The following is a 19,459-nucleotide window of genomic DNA, read 5'->3' as shown; positions in this document are numbered from 1 at the left end:
AGAATGCAGCCTGGGATGTGAAGGCATAAGGAGGCTTATGTCTGTCACATCCTAGGCTGCAGTCGGTGTAACGAGGTTCCTGAATCAGGAGCACTCGTTACACCGGAGCAAGTAAGCCCTTGCGCCGCGCAACCTATGGTTGCGCGGGCGCAAGTGCTTCTTGAATCTGGGCCAGTGTGTTTTATTCCCAAAGCACACAGATTATTTGTACATGGTGGTGATGGAATGCTGCAGGTGATGTAGTGAAAAGATTCACACATTACTTTCAATGGATCCAGTGCGCCAGTCAGCAGCCTTTCTGTGGATTACACATTCTCCCTGTGATGTAGATCTCAAGTGTTGTTATAAAAATCATGTAGAAGAATTAAAAAAATGGAGACACAGGGCCAAATCCACAGCCAGCGGCGCAAAATAAGTTTTTTAAAACTTATGTCATTTAAGTTACGGCGCCCTAAGTTGGTGTCGTAATTGCCGTATCCACAGCGCATTTGCGCACAAAATTGCGCCTGCCGTAACCTAAATTCGGAGGTGTAAGGCGGGGTTATGGCAAGTGGGAAGGAAGTGGGCGTGCTTCATTGTAATGAGCCGTGACCCCATGCAAATGAAGGTCCGGCCGTACTGCGCATGCGCGCAGGAATCTGCTGCTCACTGCGCATGTGCAGAACTTTGCTTGGCGCAATCAGTGAGATAGGTAAAAGGCCAAGTGTACTTAGTTTGAGGATCGCCCTGTGCTTAACTAGCTCCAGTCAAACACACTTCATTTGCAAAAGTATTTCCCTGTGTTCCCTTCCATGAGCAATTTGCTTCTGCTCTTAGTTTGTCAGTGTTTGTTGGTAAGTTGTGTGTGATAGAGAAGTGTTGGAGGAGTAGTAGATAGTAGTTGTTGTTTGTTTGTGATAAGTGTAATTTTTGTTTGATTGTTTCTGCTAATTTTTTTGTTTTGTTTTTTTCTGCTTGGATTTTGTGTTTGGTTTTTGTGTGTTTGTATTTGACTTTGTAGTAGCTGTCTGCTTGTGTGTGTATTTTTGTGTATTTGTTTGGTGTGTATTTTTGTGTGTTTGTATTTGACTTTGTAGTAGCTGTCTGCTTGTGTGTGTATTTTTGTGTATTTGTTTGGTGTGTATTTTTGTGTGTTTGTATTTGACTTTGTAGTAGCTGTCTGCTTGTGTGTGAATTTTTGTGTGTTTGTCCTGTTTGGCTTCTTGTTGCTGGGTGGTGTCTGTGATGGCCCCCAAACGCAGGAAGCTGAATTTTTCGCATGTTGAAAAGCAAATCCTTGCCAGGTATATCATCCAATATGGAAGATATTTACATGGGCCTGATAGCCGGAACACCTCCCCGGCCCAAAGGAAGAGGATATATGCAAAAATAACAGATCACATAAATGCGGCGGGGGGAGGGGAGACGAGGACCCCCGCTGGCATTAAGAAAAAGATCAATGATCTGAGGAGCGTGGTCCGCAATAAGGTGGCCAAGCTCACTGCGCATAGGAGGGGCACTGGAGGAGGGGGACCATGCCCCATCCGGCTGACTGAGGAGGAATGGGCAGTGGCCCGGTGTTTCGAGCCAGAACAGGTGGTGGGCCTGCCTGGTTATCAGTCTGATGTTCCTGTGAGGCCAGGTAAGCTTTTTGTTTTTCTATTTGGTGATTAGCATGTGTGGGTGGGGGAAGGGAACATGTGCCAAGTGTGTGGATCCTCAAACCTGTGATTGTTTGGTGTCTTCCACAGATGACCAGGAGATTTCTGGGCCATCAGGCCAGGCTGCTGCACCACCCCAAAGACAGGAGGCTGTTGAGGAGTCCCCAGGGGAGGGGAGTGGCCAAACCTCCCCTCATGAGGAGGCTGAGGGGGAGGAGGATGAGGGGGAGGAGGATGAGGGGGAGGAGGAAGAAGATCTCCAGATTGGCCGGGAAATCATTATTGCCACAGATCTCATGACATTTGACGATACCCTTGAGGCTAGCCTTGAGGCTCCCCTTGAGGCTACCCCAGAGGCTCCCCCAGAGGCTCCCCCAGAGGCTCCCCCAGAGGCTACCCCAGAGGCTACCCCAGAGGCTGGCACCAGTCAGACCACCATCAGGGGTAGCCCCTCCCACTCCTCCCACAACATGCCGCAACCCACAAGGGTCACTCTATCCCCTCCTACCTGGCCACAAGCCTCAGGGGCAGGCAGGATGGCGACCCAGGAGACCAGGGGGGGTCTGAGCATCTGCCGGCCAGTCTGCTGAGGGACAATGCCCAGCAGACCCGCAGTCTGGGTGACATCAAAAAAACTATGGCCAAGATGGAGCACAGCCTGGATGTAATGAGGGAGTCACTCAGTGATGTGGCCACCAATTCATTGGGTGTCATCACCTGTTTGTGGTCCCTGCATACCGCCACAACAGGCGTGGGCCAGGAGGTGACTGCCCTCACCCGGGCTGTGCAGGACAACACCCGGGCTGTGCAGGACAACACACTGGCTGGCCAGGCCAATACGGCTGCCATCACTGACTGCCTGAACAGGATAGCAGTGGCCTTGGAGGGCAGGCCAGCCGGAGGTCAGACACCAGGGGAGGCTCCTCCCTCCCCTGCTCCCCCCCCCATGAAGATACTCCCTCCCCTGCTCCCCCCCCAATGAAGATACTCCCTCCCCTGCTCCCCCCCGTGAAGATCCTCCAGGTGCCCGTGGCCGTGCCCGTGGCCGTGCCCGTGCCCCTGCCCGTGGGCAGCCCAGACGGAGCACTCGCCGCCGGACTTAAATACCAGGGGTACTTTTTTTTTTGGTTTTATAATTTTGTTTATTATACTGTACTTATGATTTGGTTTATGTGTGTGAATTATGTGTGAATGTGGGGGGTGGCATTCCTGACAAAATAAGGGTGTCACCCTCAGATTTGGTGGAGAAGGGATCCCCAGGACCAGGGAGAAGTCATCCTAGGTTCCTGAATGGTGTATGAATGCACAGTGACATAATTGGAGCCGTGGCGGGGCGTTACTGCTCCCAAGTACCAAAGGGGGGGGGGGGTACTTGGATCTAATCCAATTCGATGTGCATGTGATGTGTCTGTGCTAGGGACCACAGTGGTGTGCATTCATGCATTCTCATTGTGACATAAATCATGTGCGTTTCCAGAGACAAAAACATTCTCAATGGGCCTGATTTACCAAGCCTTTACTCCATGACTCATGGAGTAAAAGCAGGAGTAGCAGCCGTTTGGCCATTTACTAAAGAAATACGCTGCTAGTGCAGTGTATTTCCCTAGTTACTAATGTGCTCCGTGCGCCCAGGAGAGGGTGCATTGTGCACCAGTACAGACCTGGCGCACGGCACATTAAACTGTAAATTGCGGGGGTTCGGGCGGGAGTTTATTAGGGGGGAGGTGGGGGGATGCAGGGGAAGTGAAGTGACATGTGTTTTGAAGTGTTTGGCGGGCCGAATTGAAAGGGAAAGTGTTTTTTGAAAACAGATCCCCGTACGCTTGCACAGTGCGCCTGAACCTCGGGAGGTTCATTTGCATACTGGGCATGCGCAGAGAGAAAAGTCAGGGATTCCCGTGCGCCTTGTCAGTACGCCGTGAAAATCTTGGTAAATACCAAGCGGCGTACCCGTGAATGCGCTGCGTGACGCGGCGCACGGGAATCTTCGAGCTGTTTTCAGCCCTGAAGGGGAACTCCGCGCCAAATTTCAAACTTGAAATCGGCGCGGGTCCCCCTCCAGGGCTACATTAGGCTCTTAGGCGTGAGGGGTTAAACCCGCGCCGATTCGGCGTGGGGGTCCCCCCCAGATCCAAACCAAGCCCTCATCCCAAGCATGCAGTCTGGCCTGGACAGGAATGGGGGCGGGGACGAGCGAGCGCCCCCCCCCTCCTGAGCCGTACCAGACCGCATGCCCTCAACATGGGGGAGTGTGTGCTGTGGGGGAGGGGGGCACTGCCCCCCCACCCCACAGCACTCTTGCCCCCATGTCGATAGGGACAAGAGCCTCTTCCCGACAACCCTTGCCATTGGTTGTCGGGGTATGCGGGCGGGGCTAATCGGAATCTGCGAGCTCCCTTTAATAAGGGGGCCCCCAGATGCCGGCCCCCCACCCTATGTGAATGAGTATGGGGTACATCGTACCTCTACCCATTCACATGGGGGAAATGTAAAGTAAAATAAAACACCACACAGAATAAAATATTTTATTAATCTGCTCCGGAGCCCCCCCTTTCTTCTTTAGCTCTCTTAGAAGGGGGGGTTTCTTCTCTCCCGATCTTCTGCCGGGACCCTGGGCTTCGGTGATTTCTGCCGGGGGAGGGCGCCATCCCTCGGTCCTCTCCGGAGCCTTCCGCCGGATGCCCCCACCCCATTTAAGCTCTTTTTCATTAGGGAGGGGCATCCGGACTTCGGGGTCTTCTGCCGGGGGATGGCGCCTATCCCCCGGTCTTTCCGGTGCCTTCCGCCAGGGTTCCGGTCTTCCTGGTCTTCTGCCGGGGGTGCGCCAACTCCCCGGTCTTTTCTCTGCTCCCTCTTCTGCCTGGCTCCCCCGCGGAGCCAGGGCTTTCTTCCGTCTTCTTTCTTCTCTCTTCCTTCTTCTGCCTGTCTCCTCCGGGAGCCCAGGGCTTGTCTCCGCTGTCTTCTTCCTTCTCTTCCATTGGATGTTGACACGACGAGGTTCCGCGCTGACATGCCGTGTCAGCGGTGGGCATGGACTTATATAGGGTAATGCCACCATGTGACCTCAACCCATGTGACATCACATTCCCTGGGCATGATGGGAATGTGATGTCACATGGGTTGAGGTCACATGGTGGCATTGCCCTATAAAAGTCCATGCCCACTGCTCAGACGGCATTCCAGCGCCGGACCTCGTCGTGTCAACATCGAATGGAAGAGAAGGGAGAAGACAGCGGAGACAAGCCCTGTGCTCCGCGGAGGAGACAGGCAGAAGCGGAAGGCATCGCAGAAGCCCGCGGGTGTCGTCCCCCGGCGGAAGACACCGTACAAGCCCGGGACCCTCCCCCAAAGGCAGGAGCCTCACTGGTGAAGGGGGTCCCGGTGAATTACGTTGCTGAAGACGGGGGTGGGGTGCCAGTGCACCCCCCCCGCAGAAACCGTCGTGGAAGCCCGGGACCCTCCCCCAAAGGCAGGAGCCTCACTGGTGAAGGGGGTCCCGGTGAATTATGTCGCTGAAGACGGGGGTGGGGTGCCAGTGCACCCCCCCCCGCAGAAACCGTCGTGGAAGCCCGGGACCCTCCCCCAAAGGCAGGAGCCTCACTGGTGAAGGGGGTCCCGGTGAATTACGTCGCTGAAGACGGGGGTGGGGTGCCAGTGCACCCCCCCGCAGAGACCATCGTAGTAGCCCGGGACCCTCCCCCAAAGGCAGGAGCCTCACTGGTGAAGAGGGTTCCGGCAGAAGATGGCGAAGCCCGGGGCCTAATGGGGTGGTGGTGGGGGGCCCCGGCAGAAGACCCCCGGCTGACTAATAAATTAATTTTTAAATGTGTGTGGTGTATTATTTTTTTCCATTTTTTTCCCCAGGTGAATGGGTAGGGGTACAATGTACCCCATACTCATTCACATAGGGTGGGGGGCCGGAATCTGGGGACCCCTTTATTAAAGGGGTCTCTCAGATTCTGATAAGCCCTCCGCCCGCATACCCCGACAACCAACGGCCAGGGTTGTCGGGAAGAGGTTCTTGTCCCTATTGACATGGGGACAAGAGTGCTTTGGGGTGGGGGGGCAGTGCCCCCCTCCCCCACAGCACACACTCCCCCATGTTGAGGGCATGTGGTCTGGTATGGCTCAGGAGGGAGGGGGGCGCTCGCTCGTCCCCACCCCCATTCCTGTCTGACCAGACTGCGTGCCTGGGATAAGGGCTTGGTTTGGATCTTGGGGGGGACCCCACGCTATTTTTTTTTGTGCGGGTTTAACCCCTTATGTTCCAGACCAAGCCTAAGAGCCTGGTATGCACCTGGAGGGAACCCACCTTATTTTTTTTGGGGGGGTCTGGAGTTCCCCTTCATGAACAGCGATCTGTCATTTACACATGTCAGTCCCACCCCCCCTACAGTTAGAACACACCCAGGGAACATATTTAACCCCTCCCTCGCACCTAGTGTTAACCCCTTCCCTGCCAGTGGCATTTTTAGAGTAAGCAATGCATTTTTACAGCACTGATCGCTAGAAAAATGCCAATGGTTCCAAAAAAGTGTTCGATGTGTCCGCCATAATGTCGCAGTACCGATAAAAATCGCTGATCGCCCCAATAACTAGTTAAAACAAAAAAATAAAAAATTTTGTAGACGCTATAACTTTTGCCAAAACCAAACACTAAACGCTATTTGCGATTTTTTGGAACCAAAAAGATGTAGAATACGTATCGGCCTAAACTGAGGGGTTTTTTAGTTTTTAGAATATATATTTTTGGGGATATTTATTATAGCAAAAAGTAAGAATAATTTTTACATATGTGGGCGGGACTTACGCAAGTCCCGCCCACATATATAAACATCGTTCAAACCACACATGTGAGGTATTGACGCGTGCGTTAGAGCGAGAGCAATACTTTTACCACTAGACCTTCTTTGTAACTATAAAATGGTAACCTGGAAAAAAAAGAAAAAGGTTGCCTATGGGGATATTCACGGAATTCATTTTGGCCCCATTGCAGGAGTGTTTCCAATAGTAAAGCGTGACATGTAAGGTATCTATTTACTCAGTGTAACATCATCTTTCACATTATCCCCAAAAATTGGGCTCACTTTTGTGTTTTGTTAATTTTTAACCACTTGAGCCCGGACCATATTTCTGGTCAATGACCGGGCAAGTTTTTGTGATTCGGCACGGCGTCGCTTTAACTGACAATTGCGCAGTCGTGCGACGTGGCTCCCAAACAAAATTGGCAACCTTTTTTTTCCCACAAATAGATTATTAAATGTGCGTGTTTACTTCTGTCTTTAACACCTCCCCTTCAGGCTGGAAAGCATCAGATCAGGGGAAACAAAAAAAAAAAAACCTCTCATTCCATTGCAGCTTGGTTCCTACATGTGTGATGAACTGAGCATGCTCAAACACTTAGAAAAAAAATATCCTTTCTTTTTAAAAGGTGAAAAACACTCCTTGGATGCTCATAGAGCGTGGTTTGGGTTAATTGCAGGTGTGCCCAATTACAAGCTCACCCAAACTAGAGACTGCAATTTGATCATGTGATTTCAATTGCTTCATTACTAGCACTGTTATAAAAAGCTTGGATCGATCAGTCCTCAGCTGCCCTCAGAAGGGGCAGGCTGGCAGAAATGCTGTTGCTAAACACAAATGTGGTTTGTTGCATGGGTTTTGTTTTATTTTGCCAATGGTTTTGGTTTATTTTTAAATGATGTTCACTTTGATGTATTTGTCTATGTGGCCTTATTTAATGAAAAATGTGTGAAGCTATGGTTATTTAGAATTTTGAAATGTATTTTTGTTTGTGTTTGTTTGTTTGTCTTTTTTTGCTTTCCTTGTTTTGTTGACCAATAAAAATTACTTTAAAATTGTTAAGTTTGTCTTTTGTTACTTTTTCATGCTACATATGTTGACAGCTGCAGCTGAAATCGGTTTGGGCCTAACAAATTATGTGTGATTTTTGTCTAAGCTTCTTTCCTGGTGTGTAATCATGAAATGTTTGCCATGTTTATTCTCCATGACTTTAAAGACAAAACTGGTAATTATTTTCTTTTTTCTGCAGTGGTCCCCAGCCCTCAAGTACCCCCGACAGGACATGTTTTGTGGATTTCTCTTATCAAGAATTGCTGTCCAGACTGTATTTTAAAGCACATGTGCAAGATGAAGGAAAACCTGCAAACATGGCCTGTGGGGGGGGTTTGCTATTGGTGGACAGGCTTGACGTGCTGATTTACAGCACTGTGTTTAAATCTAGCGCAAGGCAATCCTATTCAAATTGTGGGTGTTTGAGGGAAGCCAAGTGAGTGTTAGAACCCCTGCTTTGTTTTTTTATTTTTGTGTTGAGCTTTGTGTCCCTTTTCTTAAAATTGGCTTCACTTCCTGTCACACAGCTGAACAGGAAGTGAGGTTAAAACCCTACCAGTGTCATTTCTTGGGGACACAGGTCAATCTAACTAGTGTCCCCATTAAGCAAATTGCACTCCAGCACTGCTGTGTACACCCCAAATCATGGGTCTTCATACTACGGCCCTCCAGTTGTTCAGGAACTACAATTCCCATCATGCCTAGTCATGTCTGTGAATGTCAGTGCATTACAAGGCGTCATGGGATGTGTAGTTCTACAACAGCTGGAGGGCCGTAGTTTGAGGATCCCTGCCCCAAATCATTATTTAGTTTGGGGTTTAGTAAAGGCAAAGCCACTCTGCAGTACAAGCATAGTTGCTGAAAATCAGAGAGGAAGCACTGATGGTTTTAACATCCAATCCTGTAGAAGCAAAGTTGTTTTGTTTTCTTTCTTCCTTGCTTTGCACTTGTAGTGCAAAGTGGATTTGCCTTTAGTAAATGGACCCCAAAGTCCCTAATAATTTGGGGTGTACACAGCAAAATGCTAGAGTGCAATTTACATAATGGGAAACTATTTAGATTGATCTCTGTGTCCCCAAGAAAAGATATTAGTAAGGTTTTACCCTCACTTCCTGTTTGGCTATGTGACAGGAAGTGAATGAATTAGAAAGGGTGAAGACACCTCACAAATGTTGTCACTATCAGGGGTGCAGACATCCCCAAAAAAATTAGCAGATAATACTTATTTCCAAATTAATAATTTTTTAGTTAACATTGGGTGGGGTGCTCTAACACACACATTCCTACATATTAGCAACGCTCTATCCTGGCCTATTGGCATGGTTATATTTTCTTAGGGCTCTCAATAAAACTCTATGAAATTTGTGCTTAAACTAGAAGAACTATAATCAACAAGTTTTATTTTCTTTAATTTTGGATAGAGTGAAGGAGGGTTATAGGCCCTGTCAGTTTATTTTGTATTATCTGTGTCCAATTGGGGAGATTTGCCTTCACTTCCTGCCCCATAGCCAAACAGGAAGTGAGAGAAAAACTATGCAAATTAACCACTTCCCGCCCAGCCTATGGCCGATTTACGTCCGGGAAGTGGTTACACAATCCTGACAGGACGTCCTGCAGGATTTCATGCCGCGCGCGCCTGTGGGGGCACGCAGCGCGGCGATCGGTGATGCGGGGTGTCAGTCTGACACCCTGCATCTCCGATCTCGGTAAAGAGTCTCTCACGGAGACGGAGACTCTTTACCACGTGATCAGCCGTGTCCAATCACGGCTGATCACGATGTAAACAGGAAGAGCCATCGATGGCTCTTCCTCACTCGCGTCTGACAGACGCGAGTATAGGAGAGCCGATCGGCGGCTCTCCTGACAGGGGGCGTTCGCGCTGATTGTTTATCAGCGCAGCCCCCCCTCAGATCACCACACTGGACCACCAGGGATGCCCACCCTGGACCACCAGGGTGTGCAAAAAAAAAAAAAAAAATAGAACAAAAAGCATTAAAAAAAAAGAAAAAAGATGCCAATCAGTGCCCACAAATGGGCACTGACTGTCAACCTGGGAAAATCAGTGCCACCCCACAGTGTCCATCAGTGCCACCCCACAGTGTCCATCAGTGCCACCCCACAGTGCCCATCCATGCACAGTGCCCACCTATTAGTGCCCACCTGTGCCACCCATAAGTATCCATCAGTGCCACCCATAAGTGCCGCCCATAAGTATCCATCAGTGCCACCCATAAGTGCCGCCCATGAGTGCCCATCTGTGCCGCCCATGAGTGCCCATCAGTGCCGCCTATGAGTGCCCATCAGTGCCGCCCATGAGTGCCCATCTGTGCCGCCCATGAGTGCCCATCTGTGCCGCCCATGAGTGCCCATCAGTGCCGCCTATGAGTGCCGCCAATCAATGCCACCTCATCTGTGCCCGTCAGTACTACCTCATCGATGTCCATCAGTGTCATCTCATCGGTGCCCATCAGTGCCGCCATATCAGTGCCCGTAATTGAAAGAGAAAAACTTATTTACAAAAAAATTAACCTAAAAAAATAAAAACGTTTTTTTGTTTCAAAATTTGCAGTCTTTTTTTAGTTGTTGCGCAAAAAAAAAATCGCAGAGGTGATCAAATAACAACAAAAGAAAGCTCTATTTGTGGGGGAAAAAGGACGCCAATTTTGTTTGGGTACAGTGTTGTATGACCGCGCAATTGCCATTCAAAGTGCGACAGTGTTGAAAGCTGAAAATTGGCTTGGGCGGGAAGGTGCGTAAGTGCCTGGTATGGAAGTGGTTAAGGGAATCCAGTGCCCCCCCAGAACTAGTGTGTGGGTCCCCTGAAAATTACTGGGCGGGTCATACAAAAACAGGGTGTGGCTTTGACAGGAAGGGGTGGGTCATTTTTCTATTAGGAGGTGCAGATATGTAGTCAGGCCTAGGGCAGAACAAAACCTAAATATACTACTGCATATTAGGGCTTATTTAGACCGGATACGATTTACAGCGTGTTTTTATATTGTGGGAGGAAACCCACGCAGGCACAGGGAGAACATGCAAACTCTATGCAGATGCTGTCACGGGCGGGATTCGAACCAACGACTCTTTTGCTGCTAGGTCAAAGTGCTATACACTACACCACTGTGCTGAACGAACATGATTGCAGCTGAAAGCATGAGAACTTTTATTTTTTTTTTCAATACCATGCTTTCCAGCCTTATTGACCCCGCCTCTCTCCATAAAGAGGACCTGTCACACACTAGTCCTATTACAAGGGATGTTTACATTCCTTGTAATAGGAAGAAAAGTGATCCAAAATCAAAAAAAGTGTCAAAAAAGTGCAAGAATAAAAATATGAGGTAAAAAAAACAAACAAATAAATAAAATAACGCCCCTGTCCCTATAAGCTCGCACTCAGAAGCAAATATGCATGTAAGTCCCGCCCACATATGTAAACACCATTCAAACCACACATGTGAGGTATTGACGCGTGCGTTAGAGCGAGAGCAATAATTCTAGCCCTAGACCTCCTCTGTAACTCTGAACTGGTCACCTGTAAAAAAAAAAACAAGCATCGCCTATGGATATTTTTATGTCCCGAAGTTTGGCGCCATTCCATGAGTGTGTACAATATTAAAGCGTGACAAGTTAGGTATCTATTTACTCGGTGTAACATCATCTTTAACATTATCCATAAAAATTGGGCTAACTTTACTTTTTTTTTTTTTTTTAATTCATGAACCATGTTTTTTTTTTGGGCCAAAAAAAAGGCGTTTGAAAAATTATTGCGCAAATACCGTTGGAAATCAAATAAAAAATGACCGCTAACTTTATTCCCTAGGGTGTCTGCTAAAAAATTATATATAATGTTTGGGGGTCCTGATTAATTTCCCAGGAACAAAATATAATTTTTACATGAAGGAGAGAAGTGCCAGAATAGGCGCGGTATGGAAGTGGTTAAAGTGAAATAATAAAAGTGAAATATTCCTTTAAATTTCATACAGGGGGGGAGGGGGGTACACGCATGTTTCCCGTGCTTAGAACTGTCCCTGTACAAGATGCCATTTCTGAAGTGAAACAAAAAAAAGGAAGTTTAAAGTACTCATGGCTATAAAGAATACAGTCATTGCTCATTAAAAAAAAAAAAAAAAAAGGGGGTCCCTCCAAATTAAATTACCAGGCCCTTCAGGTCTGGAATGGATATTAAGGGGAACCCCGCCGTAAAAAAACCCCAAAAAATGGCGTGGGGTCCCCCCAAATATCCATACCAGACCCTTCAGGTCTGGTGTGGATTTTAAGGGGAACTCCACCCCAAATTGAAAAAAAAAATGGCGTGGAGTCCCCCTAAAAATCCACACCAGACCCTTATCCGAGCACGTTGACCTGGCCGGCCGCAGAAAAGAGGGGGGGACAGAGTGCGGCCCCCCCCTCTCCTGAACCGCACCAGGCCACATGCCCTCAACATGGGGAGGATGTCCCCATGTTGATGGGGACAAGGGCCTCATCCCCACAACCCTTGCCCGGTGGTTGTGGGGGTCTGCGGGCGGGGGGCTTATCAGAATCTGGAAGACCCCTTTAACAAAGGGGACCCCCAGATCCTGGCCCCCCCCTATGTGAAATGGTAATGGGGTACATTGTACCTCTACCATTTCACCCCAAAAAAAATGTCAAAGTGTTAAAAATGACAGTAGCCGGTTTTTGACAAATCTTTTAATAAAATCTTCTTTTCTTCTTTCCTTCGGGTTTCTTCCGCTGCTTCTTTCTTGGGTCTTCTCGTCCACATCTTGCCCGACGTGATCTTCTATCTTCTCCGTCCGTCCTTCAGCCTTCTGGTCCCGCATCTTGCCCGTTGTCTTGTCCTGTCTTCTTCTCCGTCCGTCCGCCAGCCTCCTCGTCCGCATCTTGTGTCTTCTTCTCGGTCCGCCAGCCTTCTCGTCCCCGGACCCAGCGTTTGAATTTGATTTGGAAGCCGTGTTCCCGCTCCTGGGACCCGCCCCCCTCTGACGCCACAAGTAAACTCCTTAGAAGGTCATGTGCGTCAGAGGGGGGCGGGGTCACAGAGCGTCACACAGCGGGGGAATTCAATTTCAATCGCGCCGCCCGGAGAAGAAGTTCCCGCCGTGTCACACTCATGTGACCCCGCCCCCCTCTGACGCACATATGCCACACGCGGACTTTCATATGAGTTTACTTGTGGCGTCAGAGGGGGGCGGGTCCCAGGAGCGGGAACACGGCGGCCAAATCAAATTCAAACGCTGGGTCCAGGGACGAGAAGGCTGGTGGACCGAGAAGAAGACACAAGATGCGGACGAGGAGGCTGGCGGACGGACGGAGAAGAAGACAGGACAAGACAACGGGCAAGATGCGGGACCAGAAGGCTGAAGGACGGACGGAGAAGATAGAAGAACACGTCGGGCAAGATGTGGACGAGAAGACCCAAGAAAGAAGCAGCGGAAGAAACCCGAAGGAAAGAAGAAAAGAAGATTTTATTAAAAGATTTGTCAAAAACCGGCTACTGTCATTTTTAACACTTTGACATTTTTTTTGGGGTGAAATGGTAGAGGTAAAATGTACCCCATTACCATTTCACATAGGGGGGGGCAGGATCTGGGGGTCCCCTTTGTTAAAGGGGTCTTCCAGATTCTGATAAGCCCCCCGCCCGCAGACCCCCACAACCACCGGGCAAGGGTTGTGGGGACGAGGCCCTTGTCCCCATCAACATGGGGACATCCTCCCCATGTTGAGGGCATGTGGCCTGGTGCGGTTCAGGAGAGGGGGGGGGGGGGCGCACTCTGTCCCCCCCTCTTTTCTGCGGCCGGCCAGGTCAACGTGCTCGGATAAGGGTCTGGTGTGGATTTTTAGGGGGAATCCACGCCATTTTTTTTTTCAATTTGGGGTGGGGTTCCCCTTAAAATCCACACCAGACCTGAAGGGCCTGGAATGGATATTTGCCGGGAACCGCACGTCTTTTTTTTTTTTGGTTTTTACGGCGGGGTTCCCCTTAATATCCATTCCAGACCTGAAGGGCCTGGTAATTTAATTTGGGGGAACCCCTACACATTTTTTTTGTTTGTTTTATGAATGAATCCCTTTAGAATTGTCAGTGCCGACAATTCATTATAGCCGCGTGTGAATTTTTAAATGACTTTTTTCCTTCTGAATGTCATTTTGTGCAGGGGGAGTTCTAAGTGCGGGAAACATGCGCTATTTCACATGCTGACATTACACCCCCCCTAGGTACGAAATTTAAAGGAATATTTCACTTTTATTGTTTCACTTTAAGAATTATTAATTTCACTGCTCCCGAAAAAACGGCCGTTTTAAAAAATAAAAAAAGCATTGATACATGTTCCCTGGGACAGGACTGAGGTCCCCAAACACTTTTTAGGACAAAACTTGCAGATTAGCCTTTAAAATGAGCACTTTTGATTTCTCCCATAGAATTCTATAGGGAGTTTGGCGCGGCTTTACATATTACTTTCAATGCGCTGGCTGCTACGCTGGTTCATGCGCCCAATTAAGCCTCCACCCGGAGTACTAATTAACGCATGAACCAGCGCAGCGCACAGAGCATAGTAAATCAGGCCCAATGTGTCATTAATCATGTGCGTTTACTGTGCAAAGCAACATTCTCATTGTCACATAATTCATGTGCGTTTGCAGTGAAAACAAATAATATTATTGTCACATAATTCATGTGCGTTTGCAGTGAAAACAAATAATATCATTGTGACATGATTTATGGCCATTTACTGAGAAAAGATGCCTTCTGCGAGGCGTCTCCTGGCTACTGTGCCCTCAGTAGACCGGGTAGAGTGGGCTAGGGGGGGATTGCCTGGGTGGGGGGTCAGGTCAGCACGTAAGTTAATCTCCAGTCCCCTTCTCATTGCAAAGTTGTGAAGAATGCAACAAGCCCCTATTATTTGGCACACAAAGTCTGGGGAATACAACAGTGTACCCCCAGTCTTGTCCAGGCATCTGAAGCGGGACTTCAGCAGCCCAAATGTACGCTCCACTACTGCCCGGGTGCGAATATGAGCCTCGTTGTAGCGTTGCTCTCCTGGGGTTTGGGGGTTCCTGAAGGGGGTCATCATGTGAGGTCCCAGGGCATATCCAGAGTCACCTGGAAGGGAAAAGACAGGAGGATATTAGTCATGCATGTGCCCCTTGTGATGTCTGCATCATGGGGGGGGGACAGTCATACCTGACACCCATGTCACTCACCAACCAGCCAGCTGTCTCCATACACGTTCTGCTCCAATTCACGTGATATGTTGGTCTGCCTGAAGATGTAGCTGTCATGGCACGAACCCGGAAATTTGGCACAGACATGCCAGATGAGGCCATGGGCATCTACGATGACCTGCACATTTATGGAATGCCAGTTTTTGCGATTCCTGAACAGGTGCTCTGTATCATGGGGGGGCTGTAGTGCCACATGGGTACAGTCAATGGCCCCGATGGTCCGTGGGAATCGGGCAATCTGATAAAAGTCGGCCATACTCTTCATTCGCTGGTCCTCCTGGGTGGGCTTTTCAAATTGACTGCCCATGCGTCTCAGTATTGCAGGGACAACCTGGTGCACACACCTGCTCATCGAGGACTGTACCATCCCAGCCAGACCTCCACATGTTTTTTGAAACGACCCAGTGGCCAGAAAATGCAGGGTGGCCATAACTTTAATGTGAGCTGGCAGGGCATGGGATCGTTGGGTTGGGGTGTTCAGATCATCCTGCAGGATCCTGGTTAAGTCCAGGATGGCTTCCTGGTTAAATCTGAAGTTGCCAAAGACCTCAGACGCAGTCATGCCAAAGAGATCTTGGCGTGGGCGGTATACCCTCTCCTGTGCCCTCCTCCTCCTCCTCTGTGCCCTCCTCCTTCTCTGCGCCTGTAAAGTTGTGAGTGCCGTTATAATCATTGATGGCCCGGGCATTTTGGCAGTCACAATGAAGTACAGCAAAGAAGTGTTGGCAGCTCTTCCTAAATGGTGTTGCTTCAGCAGACCTTTACAGGGCTGGTGTAAAATTAGGGCTGCTTTTATAAAGTCTAATTTTGCTCCAGAAAACTAACAGGTGCGTACAGGGCGTAATCTACGGCGCACACACTTAATTTTGAGGATCGCCCTATCTCCCTCATTTGCATCTTTGCCTATCAAATAAAGCGGCGTGACTAGCGTAATTTGCGTCAGAGGATGCGCCGGAGTAATTATTTTAGGTAGGACGGAAAAAAAGGATTTTTCGTTTTGAGGATCGGGCGCAAAGATACGCGCGTAGTAAAATTAGAAATCTCGAGTTAAGTCGGCGCATCTGCTTTGTGGATTTGGCCCACAATCCTTTAAAAAAAAATCATCTATACAGTCCCGACCTATATTAAGTGACAAGGTTTCTATGCCATTGTCTCCTTCCTGATTATTCGCCTCTGGTGACAGGTCAGCATAGTTGTGAAAGTCGATCGCGCCTCGACTGTTGACTTATTTTTTAGTCTTTTCGGATGTTTTAGTGATATTCCAAGCTCCTCCATTATGGCATTGAAAGAAAGACACTTTTACGTATATTATACGGTGTGAATAGAGGGTTGTGTTCTTATTCCTCGCTCCTCCCAGAGTAATTTGACACAGTCTAATTCCGTAGACAGGGTGGTCCCCGAAGTGGAGTTGGACGGGTGGGTTGGTTTAGATTTTAGACCGTAAAAGAAACAAAAGGCCTGTTCTATATCACTGTTCTTCCTGGATTTGTAGATGAACTCTCCTATTGCTACAAAGACTGATAAGACCAGTCCTGCAGCCAGCACAATGAAAATCCCTCCAATGTTCTCCACTCCTAAAGCGCTGGCTTCTTTAATGTCCTCCTCTGGACAACCATTCCCCCTCCACCATTTTTCCTTCATCATGTGTAATTTCCCCTCTTCCTGAAGCTGTAAGATGGCAATGGCAATTGTATCTCTGTACGGGGAGCCAATGGGCATGCCAATGCCATATCCTTTTGAGTCAATGAAGCCACCAATTTGGGTCAAGTTACAGTTTCTTTGTGTGACATATTCAATTCTGGTGGACTCCATGAGCAATGCGTAATCTGTGGTGAGTACCCGCTGTATGCCTTCATCATTGTTCTTCACCAGCGCTGTCTGCTGCCGGCTGCTCATAAATGCCCACATCTTTTCATAGGTAGAAATTTTGGATTTCTTAAAAAAGGTCATGGTTGAGCCATCTCGGACTGCCCCATATTCTATTTTTGTTTCTTTGGCCAAGTCATCTGCTGAATCGATCGGAGATTCCATCCTTTCCACTGTCAGGAAGGCAGCCAGGTTTGCCGTGTAAGAAGAGATGATGATCAGGGTGAAAAACCACCATATACCTTCCCACTATCCTGGTAGAAAGGGTTTGGGCATTAACTCTGATCCTTGTTGCATGAGAGCTCCAACTCCAAACCAGAAACTATTTAGCAAAGTAAAATTGTTTTCCACGACATCTGAGTCAGGGTTGCACGGGGGTAGGTTATACCACTCGTAAGGGGTGAACCTCGCGATGACAAACAAGACACAACTGACTCCCAGGCAGGCGAGGAGCATGTACATCCAGATATCAGGGGAGAGGGGGTTGAGGAAGGAGAAAACTTCAGGATTGGTACCGTTAGGTTTCCGGTATAGGATGCTGATCCCCAGAGTCATGAAGGGTTTGGAGAAATCGATGACTTTTTCTCTAACGGTGATGGTCAGGGGGGGCGACAGCAAAATCTGCTTTGTGATCGATGAGTTCTCTGACCATTCCATTCCACTCTCCTTTGTCATTCTGTGCCCCATATTTGCCATCTACTACCAGCCGTCCTTTCATACTAAGCCCAAAATGGTGGAGAGTTCTTTCAGCAAATCCAGGCAGTAGCCCTCAAATTTGTCATTTCCATAAAGTGGCTTGTCTGACTTCCTATACATTACGTATGGGTCCTCCAGAATGGTGGTCACAATAAGTGTCCGGTTAGCCAAAGAATCTGTAATGTTAGTTGACTTGTCCTTTGTATTGTATGTCATGTTAAGGCCAATATTTGAATTCCAAACTCCAAGCTTTTCCATGCCATCTTCCTTCAGGCTAATAATATCCAAATCAAAATCTCTTCTCAAGCCGTCCGTTTTATTGAAGGTGACCCGACCTTTCAAACCATCTCAGCGTGCCTCTTTGATGAGATTCATGAATCGGGGTCCGAATCTCCAGGGTTTGTGTCGTTGGCACTGAAGAGAGAGCTGACAGTCATTTGTGAAGCTTGCTGGGTGGCAACTGCGACCATGTAGACAGCATCATACATCAACGCTGCATTTGTAGTAATTCCATCTAGAAGGCCAGTCTCCGGTTTGGGTGGTGCTTGCAGACGTTCCATCGACCATTTATCAACCACTGATGACACCTGAGCAGGGATGGACTGGCCATTGGGACTACAGGGAGTTTCCCGGTGGGCCGATGGCTCAGTGGGCTGGCTTCAGTGATAGCGGACTGCCACCCCCCTCCGCTCCTCTGTCTCTCCCTCCCTGCAGCGCTTACCTGGGGGGGAACAAAGAAGCAGGGGGAGGATCAGAGGAGCAGGGGGGACGACAGAGGAGCATGGGGGGAGGGGACATACAGCTGACTTAACAGCTGTGGCCTGGGAGTTTCTCACTTCTGCCTAATCTTGTCCCATAAGGGGGGCACCGAGCTGATTCTTTGTGAAATAATGTCTAGCTTCCCCACTGGTACTGCCTATAAGAGTACCAGTACCAGCCGTTCTACTCTAATAAAGTAGAATGGCTAGTGGCTAGTGAAGGGGGAGAGGGGGCTTGGGTGGCCGGGGTGGGTGCTGGAGTTGTCCGGCCGCCATGGGAGAGACCTGTCAAAGTGGGCCAGTCTGGATGAAGTCCAGGGCCAAATTTCTGTCCCAGTCCAACCCTGCACCTGAGGATTGTCAATGTTCGGAAGGCGGAATCCTGTCATATTCATGCCGCTGTATCTGTATGGCTCAAGGTCCAGGGCAAACAGGTCCATTGTTGTAAAGAAGTAGTGATAATATTCAGTCATTATCCCCATAGAGAGAATCTGTTTGAAAATCTCAGCCGTGGTTTCATGCGAGCAATCAAATATCACATAGAATTCCTTGGCTTTCTTCATCTCTTTGAGCAAAGGACGAGCGTCCTTGTTTCCTGAGGGTAATTGGCAAATTTTTATTTTGATGTTGTATCTTGATGGAGCTCTGATGAGTTCCTGCAGACGGATTAAACCTGTGCTGTCTTCATACACAGCAGTCACAGTCTTCCAGCTGTAGTGTAAGACCAGATCCAGCACAGCTCGGCTGATGGCAGCATAGTCAGGGTGAAGGTTAATAAAATACGTGTCTTTGTTGTCCACTGATGGGTGTTTCCATCGCGTTTGGATGTGGGGAACTTCTAGAGCGTTTCAGATAGACTGGACTGCACTGACGGAGGAACTATGTGATGGTCCAAACAATGCAGCCACACCAAGAGCCAACTGGTCTTATGCTCTCCGAGGAAGCTTCAAAGCTGTCAAACAAGTTGATTCTCTGGATGTCGTAGGTTAGTGTAGATGTAGTGTTGGGCACCAGTGTTCGGTTTCTGTTGGTATTGGTGACTGCAAACTTGAAAGCTAGTTTTTCCATATTCACCAGCTCATTTTCCTGTGTCTCGAAAATACCTCTTTCTGTCAGTGTCCTCTCGGTTTTCCCTGCATGGCTCCATGTCTCTCTGGGCTCCCTCTGCTCCCTGAGGGTCTATTATTGATGCAGGGTCTTTTGTTGGCTGCAGAGAATCTATTTTATTGCTTACAAATTACTTAGTTCTGTATTTTTCAAAAAGGATGGTACTGGAAGGAAGCCGGGTCTTTCCCAGTGACGTACGAGGGTGCGTCAGAGGGGGCGGGGTCACGTGACGGGTGGCCGCTTCCCCTATATAAGAAATGTCAAAGCTCCAGCGCGTCATTCCGCTGGGCTGTGTCCAGCGGAGAGTGGAGCTCG

At 48.7% G+C, this 19,459-nt stretch overlaps 1 pseudogene; it reads right to left on the bottom strand.

The window, feature by feature from the left end:
* Positions 1-15,857: 15,857 nt before the first annotated feature.
* LOC120910706 lies at positions 15,858-19,075 on the bottom strand (annotated as a pseudogene).
* Between the last annotated feature and the right edge of the window lie 384 nt (positions 19,076-19,459).

The sequence above is a fragment of the Rana temporaria genome, chromosome 8, assembly GCF_905171775.1.
Source record: "Rana temporaria chromosome 8, aRanTem1.1, whole genome shotgun sequence".
In the NCBI taxonomy this organism is placed as follows: domain Eukaryota; kingdom Metazoa; phylum Chordata; class Amphibia; order Anura; family Ranidae; genus Rana; species Rana temporaria.
Note: the sequence above shows the minus strand (reverse complement) of the source record. Positions and strands in the feature narration are given on the sequence as shown.